The sequence below is a fragment of the Meleagris gallopavo genome, chromosome 4 (genome assembly GCF_000146605.3).
Source record: "Meleagris gallopavo isolate NT-WF06-2002-E0010 breed Aviagen turkey brand Nicholas breeding stock chromosome 4, Turkey_5.1, whole genome shotgun sequence".
In the NCBI taxonomy this organism is placed as follows: domain Eukaryota; kingdom Metazoa; phylum Chordata; class Aves; order Galliformes; family Phasianidae; genus Meleagris; species Meleagris gallopavo.
This window is the reverse complement of record NC_015014.2, coordinates 7,424,206-7,436,492: the sequence shown is the minus strand read 5'-3', so window position 1 is coordinate 7,436,492 and position 12,287 is coordinate 7,424,206. Positions and strand designations below refer to the sequence as shown.

General features: G+C 33.8%; 1 long non-coding RNA gene across 1 annotated transcript; it reads left to right on the top strand.

Annotated features, from left to right (window-relative positions):
* The first annotated feature begins 7,987 nt into the window (after positions 1-7,987).
* LOC109367505 lies at positions 7,988-10,727 on the top strand. Its single transcript, XR_002114683.1, has 2 exons — positions 7,988-8,093; positions 10,207-10,727. It is a non-coding gene; the product is annotated as an uncharacterized LOC109367505 (long non-coding RNA).
* Positions 10,728-12,287: the final 1,560 nt, after the last annotated feature.

Genomic DNA, 12,287 nt, shown 5'->3' with positions numbered 1-12,287 from the left:
CTTCTTCTTTTTTCCAATGGATTCTTCAACTTGCAGCATCCTGAGGCATTGGAACAGGTTGCCCAGGGAAGTTGTGTATATACTATCCCGGTGTTCAAGGAGGGGTTTGATGGAGTCCTGGTCTGCCTGCTCTAGTGGCTGACTCTGCTCACAGCAGGGCAGTTGGGAATAGATGGTCTTTAGATTATCACTTCAAACAAAAGGCATTTTAATTAATTTCTTTAAAATTGGTGAAGTATTTACAATATCAACAAGAAGTACTAATATGTTTTTTCCTTACTGGAAATGAACAAAAAACAAAGTATTAAAACTTTTTGTAAGGAAGCCTGTTTAAATTGAATACGATATCCTTCTTTTCTTAAAAATATATACTGTGAAATGTAATCTTAAAATTCCAGTTGGAGTGATTTTTTTTTTTTGTTTTGTTTTGTGATTGATCTCACACACTTTGTTTCCTCTATAGCACTAGTATAGATGAGATGTACAGAGAATATAACATTACTTAGGAATAATAATTTGTCTGATTTTGCTTCTATGCTGTGTCTAGCTTATAGAAACACTCAAAATAAAATCCATTAGAAGAAAAAAAAAAATTGTTAAACGGCCCTAAAGGACAGTTTATGACAGTTGTGCAGCCCAGGGAGATTTACTACCATCACAACTGCTGGTGATTTGGGGGTAATTTCAGTTAATCTTAAGTAGGACTATTCTCATCATTGTGAAGCAAGTGGTCAAACTGTCAAAACTGCTGGAAGATGCCTTTAGGTAGGCTCCTTTATTGACTGTTTTTATTGCCTGCAATTCAAAGTGTGAAGGAAGACTCTGAGGCTAAATTTGCAACAAGAGATTTCTCTGCAAATACCATACATCCTCTTGCCTCCTTAAGCATTTATTTTCTTTGTTCCCTAAGTAATTCTTCCACAGAACTCTGAGGCAGTTCAAGCACGATACAGTAAGGAGACAATGGGTGCCCAAGATTTGTTTTGCTTTTCTAGGCCAGGAAGAAAATAACCAAAATATTTCTTCGATGTTTACTATGCAAATTCCATTTTCCCTTCAGCATCTGTAAATTTTTTTATATTTTAAAAGCTACACAAGTCATAGAAGGAAAGACAACCTCCTTCTCCCTATCCACTAAAATAAAAAACCCACAAAGGTGCAAATGAAGTATTAGTTGCAAATGAAGTATGACTTGAGATTATAGGTAAAAGCATTATTGAATAAGGTCAAATCTTTTTAAACCTGAATAGGAATAGAAAGCACTGCTATCTCCACCTTTTTCTTTTTAACAATCCAAAGAAACCCAGCAAGCTTAACTGTGAACTGATAAAATGTACAGCCAAGGAATACCAAACTGAACACAACAATTGTATGTTTAAGGTTTCTTGAAAAGACATGATAAAACCTATCAGAATTTACTAGGCACGATGATCTAGAATGCAAATCCCCAGGAAGCTGCCAATACACCACTGAATAGACATATCAAGAAAGGATCATTCTACTTTGCTCTGTTCCTTCTGTATTTATTTAGTGGGCAAAGTTAAAGAGAGATGGTATGAGAAGAGATGATGATCAGAACCCATGTTCTGACTGTGACCTCCTTGTTTTTGAAGTTCCAAATATTCACTCAATTTTCACTGTAACTATAAAATGTTCTGGTATCTTTATGATATTGACAAAAATGTGCTGGTGACAGTAAAATAACGTGTAGAAATACAGCACCTGGAACTGTGGGGATTTTCAAAGCTGGAGAATAATTTTGAAAATCCTTCTTCCACTCTAATTCAATATTATTATTATTATAATAGTCCACTCTAATTAAACCCCTATTTCCTCTTGGATGAAACAGCATTTCCCATCTCTACAGGTAATGATATAAGATATGAAATATTTTTGTCAGATTTTGATACACTAACTTATATTTCTTGGCCAAAAAAAAAAAAAGAATTCAAATCAAATATAGTATTACACTAGCCAATATTGCTAAACTCTATTTTGAATTCAGAACAGACTAACAAACATATGCCAGAAGCAGTATTCAGGCAAAAGACATTAGTCAAATACAAATAGAAACATGATACCTAGAAAGTTAAAGCTAGAGATTAGTTTATGAAACTAAAAAGGCACTAAGAAGTTTAAAATAAATAAATAAATCTGGGTGATGAACTCAAAAATGGTGGCATGTTAAATCTGTTGAGTAAAAGCATTATACAAGACAATCTCAATACATTCAGAGAGCTGCTTGTAAAACTGGTTAGAGATGTGTCTGCTCAGTACATCAAAGAAAATCTGAGAAGTAACTTGTCAGCAGTGTATGAGCAATTTCAAAGAGAGAAAATAGGGGATTCTAAAAGTCTTGGGCAAAAGAAGGTATAACACAACTCAAGCTGGAAACAAAAGCCATATAAGTTTGAACAAACCATTTTGGGGGAAAAAAAAAAAGCTACTAAAAGTAATTTGTTTCCTATCTCCCTATATTTTAAAATAAAACTAAAAACTATGCTTTCTTCAAACAAGTTATTCTAGGCACTTCTTAAATAGACTCTTGAAAGAACTGTTTGCAATATATGTAAGCCTCTCTGAAAGTAATGTTTCCTATTAATTTCTATGGAAACTACAACTGATACAAAGAGGAAAATATCACACTATTTGATAGATCATGTTCTCAGATGAAAAACAATATTTTTAAATATAGTCACAAGCATCAGCTGTGTATTTTACCAGCAATGAACAAGAGCCTGAATGCTGTGTTCATAAAAAGTCTGGGCATCCAGGATGTAGGTTGTCCTCCATGTCTGTATTGGCACTGCTTAAACATACCACCTACCACCCCTCTGTGCTCACATGCAATGTTTGGTCCCTACAAACATTCAGCAAGTATCAAAGCATGTCAGTGGGTGCCATTTATTCCAAAAAGAGGAATTCAGTGACACACCTTTGCTTCATATACGCCTCCACAACATCAATTTTGCCCCTTGCTGCCAGCTGCTATGCAGCAACAAAATGTAACAGGTTACTGTCAGGAAGGCCAAACCTTTACTGCCATATCACCAACATCAGGTGCCAACATAATAAAATAGGGAGCTTTTGTACCTAGTTACAGCAACTATGCACACACAGTACTAAACACTTCTGTTCTCTTTGTCATTGTATGTTTGCAGAAATGTATGAATCTTTGCTCCTGGAAACATCTACTAAGAAACTCCCTAAAGTAAGATTTATGTTCTTCTAAGGCTCCTATATATCATTTCACACTCTTCATTAGTAGAAAACTATATATGACTTCAAATTACTCAATTTCTGTGAATTTTTTCTTCTGCCAAATACTATTTTGTTACTTTGCCATCTGTATACAAGTCTATTACTTAAAGGATTCTTTTAACAATTTTCCAAGTTAGAGTCGTCTTTTTTTTGTTCCGTTTTATATTTCTACTGCTTTTCACCCTCAGAGATTGGCACCATGCATTGTAGTTCTCACAACTTTTACCTCACCCTATAATTCTAATCCAAATTATACTGTATGTAAAATATATACTCGAATGCATGAATATTCGTAGCTTTATTACAAGCCAATCTAACTTTGGTATTTCTTTCTCAATACTGTGTGTATTGTGCTCAGAATAACTCTGAGATTGTTACAGTACTAGAACTGTGAATAAGGCAACAATTTACCCTCTCACTTCTTTTTCAAATATGAATGTATAAAGTTCCTATAGTCCATTCTCCTGCACAGTGTAGAAGTGTGGAAAATTGAAGCTTTGGACCACCTAACTTTTACTATCAAAAGTCTGATCTACTTCTTTAAAAGCTCAATTCTTTTAGGCTGCTGAATTTCAATTACTTTATTATGATTTTTTTTTTCTATATTTGAGTGAGAAGAGTTTCAGTCTCTGTCAAGATAAAATATACATCCAAAAGAAAAAAAAAAAATCTCATATTGACTGAATTATTTGATTATGCAAAACAGCATTATTGAACTGTTTTTTGTTCAACATTTCTTGGATACTAACAAAGACATCCAGGCATGCTAGAAGCCTTAGTGAGAATAATGGTAGGTTTTCAAAGCATTTTGAGTATTACTCTGCATGTTTATATGATTTAAGCAACTTAAGCACAAAGTTTGTCTTGCTTGCTTTTATGCTAGAAGAACATTTCCACATATTTATGATGCAGGTGATCTATGTGGAGAGGCACAGTGCATTGTTTATTAAACAAATGCTGCATCAACTTAAGTTTGTTAAATTCTTCATTACAGTATTGACATTTATAAACAAAAACTGTCAGTTACATTAAACAAGGATTCTTGTGGCTCTACCTTCATGAAATACAGCTTATTACATGAGTAGCATCCAACCAACAAAGCTGCTGATGGAGCAAAATGACAGTCAAAACAAGGAATATAATTACATGAGAACTAAATAGAAATGACAATATCCAAGCATTTCCTGTGCTAAGAGAGGATCCATGTATGTGCTAAATTATAGTGATTTTCAAAGGAAAAATCTAAAGATGTACCTTCATGCTATTTTACTGCAGACTGAACTATACCTTTGTGCAGGTGAGTTGGAGATTTTTGTTCTTTTTTTCTGCACACAATGCAGGTCAGTTTGCTTCTCAGACAAGTATGCCTAAACAATTAATAGTTATGAAATAGACAGCGTCACTGCAGTATGACTTCTGTAAAGAATGAAATATTGAATGGAATAAAATATTGAGTGGAATTAAATGAGAAGATATATTGAAAATCATAACTTTAAGAAACGTGTAGTTTTGATCTTCATATTAAGTGAATCATTTTCCATCTTTAAAATTATCAGTTCCTTTGGGAAATCTACTTACTCTTTGGTTTCTCAATGAAAACAAAAATTTTTTGTGCGTTTCTGTCAGAAAATCTAGGATAACATTGTCAAGCTTATAGAAAATTAGCTATGCTTTTTACTTATATAAAACATTAGATTTATTTTTGCCTTCAGTTATCAGAATGACTGAAACAAAACTGCATAATGAAGAGCAAAAACAGTATGACAGAAAATAAGACATAAAATTAAAAAAAAAGAATTTAAAACTGAGTTTACCTGCTTTTTATTTAGCTTACAGACATGAATAAAGATTAATATTAAAGATAACTATCATGTGGAAAAATTCAATCTTTCCATGATCATAGCTAACATTGTCTAAACTACAATTAAATATTTCTCTTACAGTATGCTAGAAAATTCAGTTTTGTCATTCCCAAGACTAGTACTGCGATTGTCCTTTCATTTAACAGATGAAAAGCACACATATAAATATTAAATTTCTAAAAAAAAAAAAAAGATACAGAAAACACAGTAATCATTATAATTGAGCAACCACATTTTCTGAAATCAAAAAAGCCTATTTATTTATTTATTTATTGTGTTTATGGAGATCTAAGAGGCACAGTATGTATTCCATGAAAATATTCTCTAGTTTTTATTTTAAATATAAAGGATTTTATTATGTAAAAGCAGTATGTGTAAATCCTGGCCATTCTTATATTACTCAGGTTAGTGTGTGCAGTGAGCTGATTTTTCTTCATTGTTTGAAAATATCTAATTTACCATCCTGAAGACTAGAAAGTGGATTTGTATAACTCATATTACTAAAATGACTTTCACAAAACCATTATAAAGATCACTATATTAACTTAATATCCTATACTGGTCACAATTTTAGTGAAAGAAGGAAGATTAAAGAAGGATTTTGTGCCCATTCTATTTTATAGCTAAATCCCTCAATGAATGATTAGTCATAAAAGCTCCAGCCCATTAGCTAAACACCATAATAAGGGGATGCCATCTTGATTACATAATGTTCTTTCAATGACTGACTGCGAGAGTTTATCATTTTGAATTTATGTGAGGAAGACTCGCTGTTTTCTAAATCTTAGTGTACCTCAAACATCATTATTTTGGAAAAGTGCAAGGGAACGTGACTTTCTAGAACCTATTTTTTTTCTTTTCTTTAGTCCTTATTGAAACTTTCTATATTTTCCGTGCTTTTCTTCTTCAGTGGGATAGGACAAATTTCAAAATACTCATGTTTAAAATCATGAGTGTTTTATCAGGTATCAATATAACTAGAAGACAGAAAGCAAGTTTAGAGGTATCTTTGTGGGCTATATTTATCTCTCTCTCTCTCTCTTTCTTTTTTTTTTTTTTTAACTGACCAGTGCTTTACATTGCTTCTCCTGCTATACAAATAAAAATATTGTGAGATGGTAGTGGTGCCTACTGATTAGCATTATGATGCATTGTCCCACTGCTCTAAAGAGATCTAAAAATTATTCCTGTATTTTGATTAGGAACAATAATAAGAAGTTGACACTAATTAATCAAAATTAAATTTCTCCTGCCCATTTTTATTTAGTGCATTCAGATCACCTTCTAGCTTCTATCTTAATATGTACGTGAAAATCGGGATGAATATGCTGATATCAGCAGACATGCAAAAACTCATCTTGCCTGGTTAAGCATTTGATTATCACAAAAACAGAAGATTACTTTTATAATGGTCTCTCTCTGAATTGTGTGGTTTTGGCATATTCCACTATTGTTTCCATTGTGTTATTGTCTTGTAAGATGCCTTGTTAAACCATGGAATTATGCTTTTCTGTGAGTCTGTGATTCTTTTGTTGTTTGGGATTCAACATCTGTTCCAATGCAGATTCCCTAAACTAACTTTTTGCTTCTTTCATTTCAAATGTAGAAATTAGAAGAAATGACTATATCTAAAATACTTTCTGAAGTTAACGATATTATATGTCTGACATTTCAAAAGAGAATTTAGTCTTGTCATCTGGTCATTTCAGAGAGACAAACCTCTATTTATGTAGCTATCTACTGAAATGCCAAATTAAGCTTAAAAAAATTCAGATATTCAATGTATTTTTATTTGCATGTTAGTGGATATTATTATTTCTTAAATAGATTTCTAAGGCTGGAGGATAAACTCCAGGTTCATGATGCAGGTTCATAAGCTGTATAATAATGGCTAGCATCTCAACAATTTCATTAAATGATCCCATTGTATCTTTTGTACTTTCTGGTCACATTCTAAATTATGGTGTGTAGAAAGTGCAATAGCATGTAGCAAATATTGGTAGTCACAGTAGACAAGCAAGAAGATTACATAGACGAATGGAAGAAAGGCAGAAGTATGACAGTATCAGAAAAATAAAGTCAGGCTACCAAAAAGCTGGAAGGCACAATACGTTTTTTTCCCCTTCAGAGTGATGGAAACTGTTTTCCATACTTCATTAGTATAAGCAGTTATTACATTCTATAGATTCTCCAGGATAGTTTACTTGTTAGAGGAACCAGGCATATGGAATTATTACTCCAAACCAAATGGGATGCTGTACTTAAGGTTTAACCTGACACTACATTAAAGTACAAAGAAAACTTTCTGGTAAGAAACAGATCATTCTGGTGAATGGACTTTATTTATTGTGCTACATACACCCACAGCAAGATCTTTAGTTTCTTTCAAGTGTATTGGTTCCTGTAATCTTTCTTCATTTAAAATGGCAGTTCAGATCTTAGATAAGTAGGCAAACATTTACCAGAGCTAATTGCAATAGGATGATGTTCCAATAAGCAACTAATTTTTTCAATCAAAATATGAAAATAAATAAATGAATGGCTGATATATTTTCTTAGAATTTTTCTCAGATTATGATAATACAAAACACACGTGGAAAGCAATAGCAAATATATTTTCAAAGACCACTTTTCCTAATTTTTCACAGGTGTTAGTAACTGTTTTAACTATTCCTACAGTATTTACATGAGATGGCATTATAAAGACAATTAGGTCAAACTAATATCTTTGTCTTCCATGTGCGGGTTAGGCTAATGCATGGGAACTGCTGAGCCTCTGATTGATCACCTGAGGTGAGCATTGATTCAGCTGTGGGAGCACAGGTGAGGGCAATTCAGCTGTGTGACCAGAAGGAGTGGAGCCTGGCTCCACCTCTCCTAGACACCATTTAAGGGCTGACTGCCACTGAAGAAGAATCTCTTTCTCTAGAGGTTGCTCCTTGTGGAGTTTCCTATGAGCCTACAATGCTGGTGAGCACTTTCTTTTTTTTCCTCTGATTATCTTTTTCAACAAGATATTTTTACCAGCCTAATTTCTCTGTATTCTGTACAACACCTATATACTTACTGATCATACAGGTAACGATGACGAATTTGTGTTAGCTCAGTGTACCAAGTGCCAAAATCCTTGTGAACCTAGTTTGGTCAATTTGTTTAAAAGCAGTACAATCTGATCACCAAGTAATGAAAAGATTCTTCCCTTTGGTTGCCAACACTGATGTTAAGAGGATGAAGAGGAAAGATTTAGGGCATGAAAAATAAATCTCTTTTCTTCCCCTCACAGAACTAATAATAATAATACCCCCTTCAAGCTGTAAATCAGATTTGAAATAATATATGTAGGATTTTCTATGTTTTTTTTTTTTTAGTTCTGTCTCACAGAACACCTTGATACTACTCTTCTCTTTCATTCCTAGAAGATAAAAATGCAGATATGTGGCTTATAATTTTTAATTAAAATAAAAAGCACATTGCATACACATTCTGAATATATAAGAACTCCTCGATTTAAAAACATACTGGATGCATCTCAGAGGAAAAGGACCCCTATGCCATGGAACAGTGTTCTTTGCATCTACAGATAAAAAGAGCAGCTTCAGTCCTAAAAATCAACTTGAACACCAGCACAGCTGAGCACCAGAGTAATCAGCACAAGAATTCAAAGCAAACAAAAAGTGAGCACGGCAGCCGTTTGCTTCTCCCTTATGCTAATCATATTTCCACAATCAAGGAAGCCAGGAAAACACTGCAGTAGAATGGTTCTTGGCTTCCTAAAGTATCATTAGGAAACTCAGTTGTTGTTACCTTGAGCAGATTACAAAGGCTATGCTATTTTAGACCACTCACTGGTTTTGGACTAGTCATTTGAATATGCAAATATTATAGGTTAGGTTATTTGGTTCTTGTAAAAGTATTGGTCATAAATTGATATAACTCTATTGCATCATTTCTCCAGAATTTCTATGAGTTTTAGAAATACACAAAACACTAGTTCAGAATACTCTTATTGAATTGTAATGCATTTTCTCATATAATTCATAATGTACTCTCTGCTAAAAAGCCTAAGCTAAAGCCCACTGGATAGGCAGTACTACAGAATGATATAGCAGCAAAAGGATATCTTGACAACATGTAATGCTAAGGTGATACCTCATATCTAACAATGGATCAATCCTCTACTAACAAAGCCTAATGAAAAAAAAAAGCAATTTCTAAGAGATAAATCAAATTGTAAATTCATGTTCATATCTGACACTCTGCTTTGGATGTGTATGCTGAAAAACACCTGATAACATTCTGCGATTTAGTGCAGCCTACGTAAATATGCAGAAGACCAAACAAGTTTCATCCACCATTTAGTCTTTTGATAAAGTAAATTTAAATAATGGCTTTGGAAAAATGTTTTCTCTTAAATCTTGAAAAAATACCTTTGGTACTTATATACATTTCAATCCCAAAACCGTTTACAGAAAAAGCTTTTGAGGCCTTTTCATTTAAATTAATTAAATATATTAGGCAATCTATATAGCATGTTTATTAATATAGTAAACTATATGTACAGAGAAATACAGTGGTATTTCTCTAAAAAAAGATTATAGTCACAAATACTGTAACTTTTAGTCATAAGTCTCAAAATATTTGACTTTTTTCTTTCTCAATGAATCATGATATTGGAAACCTGAATTTGTGTGCAAATTTCAAGTTTCATTTAAAAGAAATAAATGAAAGCAAACGAGTTTAACAATCAAGGAGAAAAGTATTGAATCCAACTGTGAGAGTCAACTAACCAAGCCTTATGCTCCCTTACTGACAGGGAAATGGTCAATTATCATTTTAACACATGGCGGAATATTGTAACATACAGATAGCAGCAATATAGTTTTTTTTTTTAAAAAAAAGGAAAAATATATACGAATTTTGTAATGGAGATGCATCATTTGAACTCTTGATTTTCAAGAAAGTAATTTACTCTGTTTTGGAAATTTACTGTTGTAAAAATTAACATAAGATTTAGTCAAACAGATTCTGACCAGATTTGAAACTTTCTGAATTTGATTCACACTCTCATCTCCGTTTCCTACAGCTGGTCTGAAGAGAGGAGATAATTAGCGTGGAAATTGGAACATTCTCAGGAAGAAGCAGAGGGCAGCAAAGCAAGCAAACAAAAAAAAAAAAGGCAAAAAAACTACCAAAAAGAAAAAAATTCCACTGCTCACTACTTCAATTTGCATTTGATGTTTTTCTGAGCGCATCTGAAGCAGCGCTATCTAGAGTTTAATTACAGAAAGTAAAAAAGTAATAATAAAAATATCAACCGTTATTTTCATGCTTTCGTATAAAATATTGAAAACTGGAAGCATGTAGTGGTATGAATGCATATGTCCACACAGTTTAAAAGAATCAAGAAAACATTCTTCTGCTGAATATTTCCTACTGTACTACTGGAAAATCTCCACCATGGAAACAGCTTCCATGGCAAGACTGTTAGGCACTGCAGGCATGCAAGGAAGTCTCAGGAGCACTGTTGTATTGGAAATGACATGTGCCTCTGCCCTCGGGGTAGAATGCCCAAAGTGAAGTGCAGTGGCAATTCTCATCTCTGCAGCCAGACAATTCTGCCTCCAGACTGGTTCTGTGACTTCATATCAGATGTTTTTATGTCATCAGTTCATCATCTAAAGCTCAGCAAGATAGCCTGCTAGAATGGTGTAGCTATGACTCCAGCCTACAAATTCCAGACGTTGCTGTGCCTGGAGGCAGGAGTTTTTTGTTGTTGTTGTTTTAATGGTTTAATTTCTGTTTCCACCACAGCTGAAAAGCTTTGTATGAAGCAGAAGGCCCCACCATCACAGCGATCAGCCATTCTGGCAGAGTACAGTAATCTCAGGCATGCAGGAAGCATTGCTACCTGGAGGGTGAGCAGGCCCAGCACATCCACTCAGTGATATGTACCCACCTGCATATTGTGTGGTCAGCCTGCATCCCCCCTTTGTCTGAGAAGCCATGCAGAAACCACATCTGCAGTCCTGTTTTGAAAGCACTCAGGAAGCTATATTTTGTGTGTTCTCACAGCTTGAAGGGTACAAAATATTTTAGAAGCAGGCATGCTTGTACATCAGGGCAAGGATTGTACTCCCCTTTCTTCTCACTGTAATGAAGCCTAGCCTTCCCATCCTGAAGTACAAGCACTGAAATTTCTACTTATCATATTAAAGCTCTTACTGTTAAGCAACCCACATTATAGGTTCACCACACCATGGTGACAAAAGTCTGGAGGCACTGTTGCAATGCTTCTCTACAAACAGCTAGTAAAACTAATGTGTAAGAATGACTGAAACAAACAGTCTTAAGATACATCGCGTGAACAGCATCTTGCTGGAGTTGAGAACTTCTCCAACATGATCGATAGCTCATTTCTGTTGGAAATCTCATGTTCAGTCTTGAAAAGCATATCACAAATGAGAAACAGAACTTTTTCTATGAAACTAGGAAGACCTTCCCTGATGCCACATTGTAGTCATTAAAATGCTGTATTTTTTCTTGATTAATTTAATATAATACTTTGTTTGCTAAAAGACAAATTTTCTTTTCTACACCTGCAATACCTTCTTTCATCTTCATTCAAAGTATGTTAAGTTTTGCTGTTTGTTGATTAAATTTGCATTATCTGAGGCAACTGCATGTGTATGGACGTCTATTTATCCATAAAACTTTTATTTCTATAAAAACATTTATCTAGATACACTCACACAGCTACATTTAAACTAACAGCTAATAGTGCCTTTATAGATGAAATAGTACACAAAGTAGTTGAAACTGTGGTTAGTTATGAGTGATCTTACTGTGTTGTATGTTTCACAGCTGTTAACATTTTCCTTGTTGCTTTCTGTTTTACAATTACAATTACAACTCACAGCTGACCTGTGAAGCTGTATTAGCCGAATTTACAAAAGAATCAACGTTACCACAAAATAACTCAGCACATGAATCTCACAGTTATGGTTCATGGGACACATTTCACTGGTCATGGAGATATCACTAAAAGATTTTGACAAATTAAATAGAGTAAATAAGATTAATAGATCACACAAAACCAAAATAATGCTTTCCTTCTTTTAACTAGAAGACTATTCCTTAGAAAAACTTTATACCTTATCACAACAT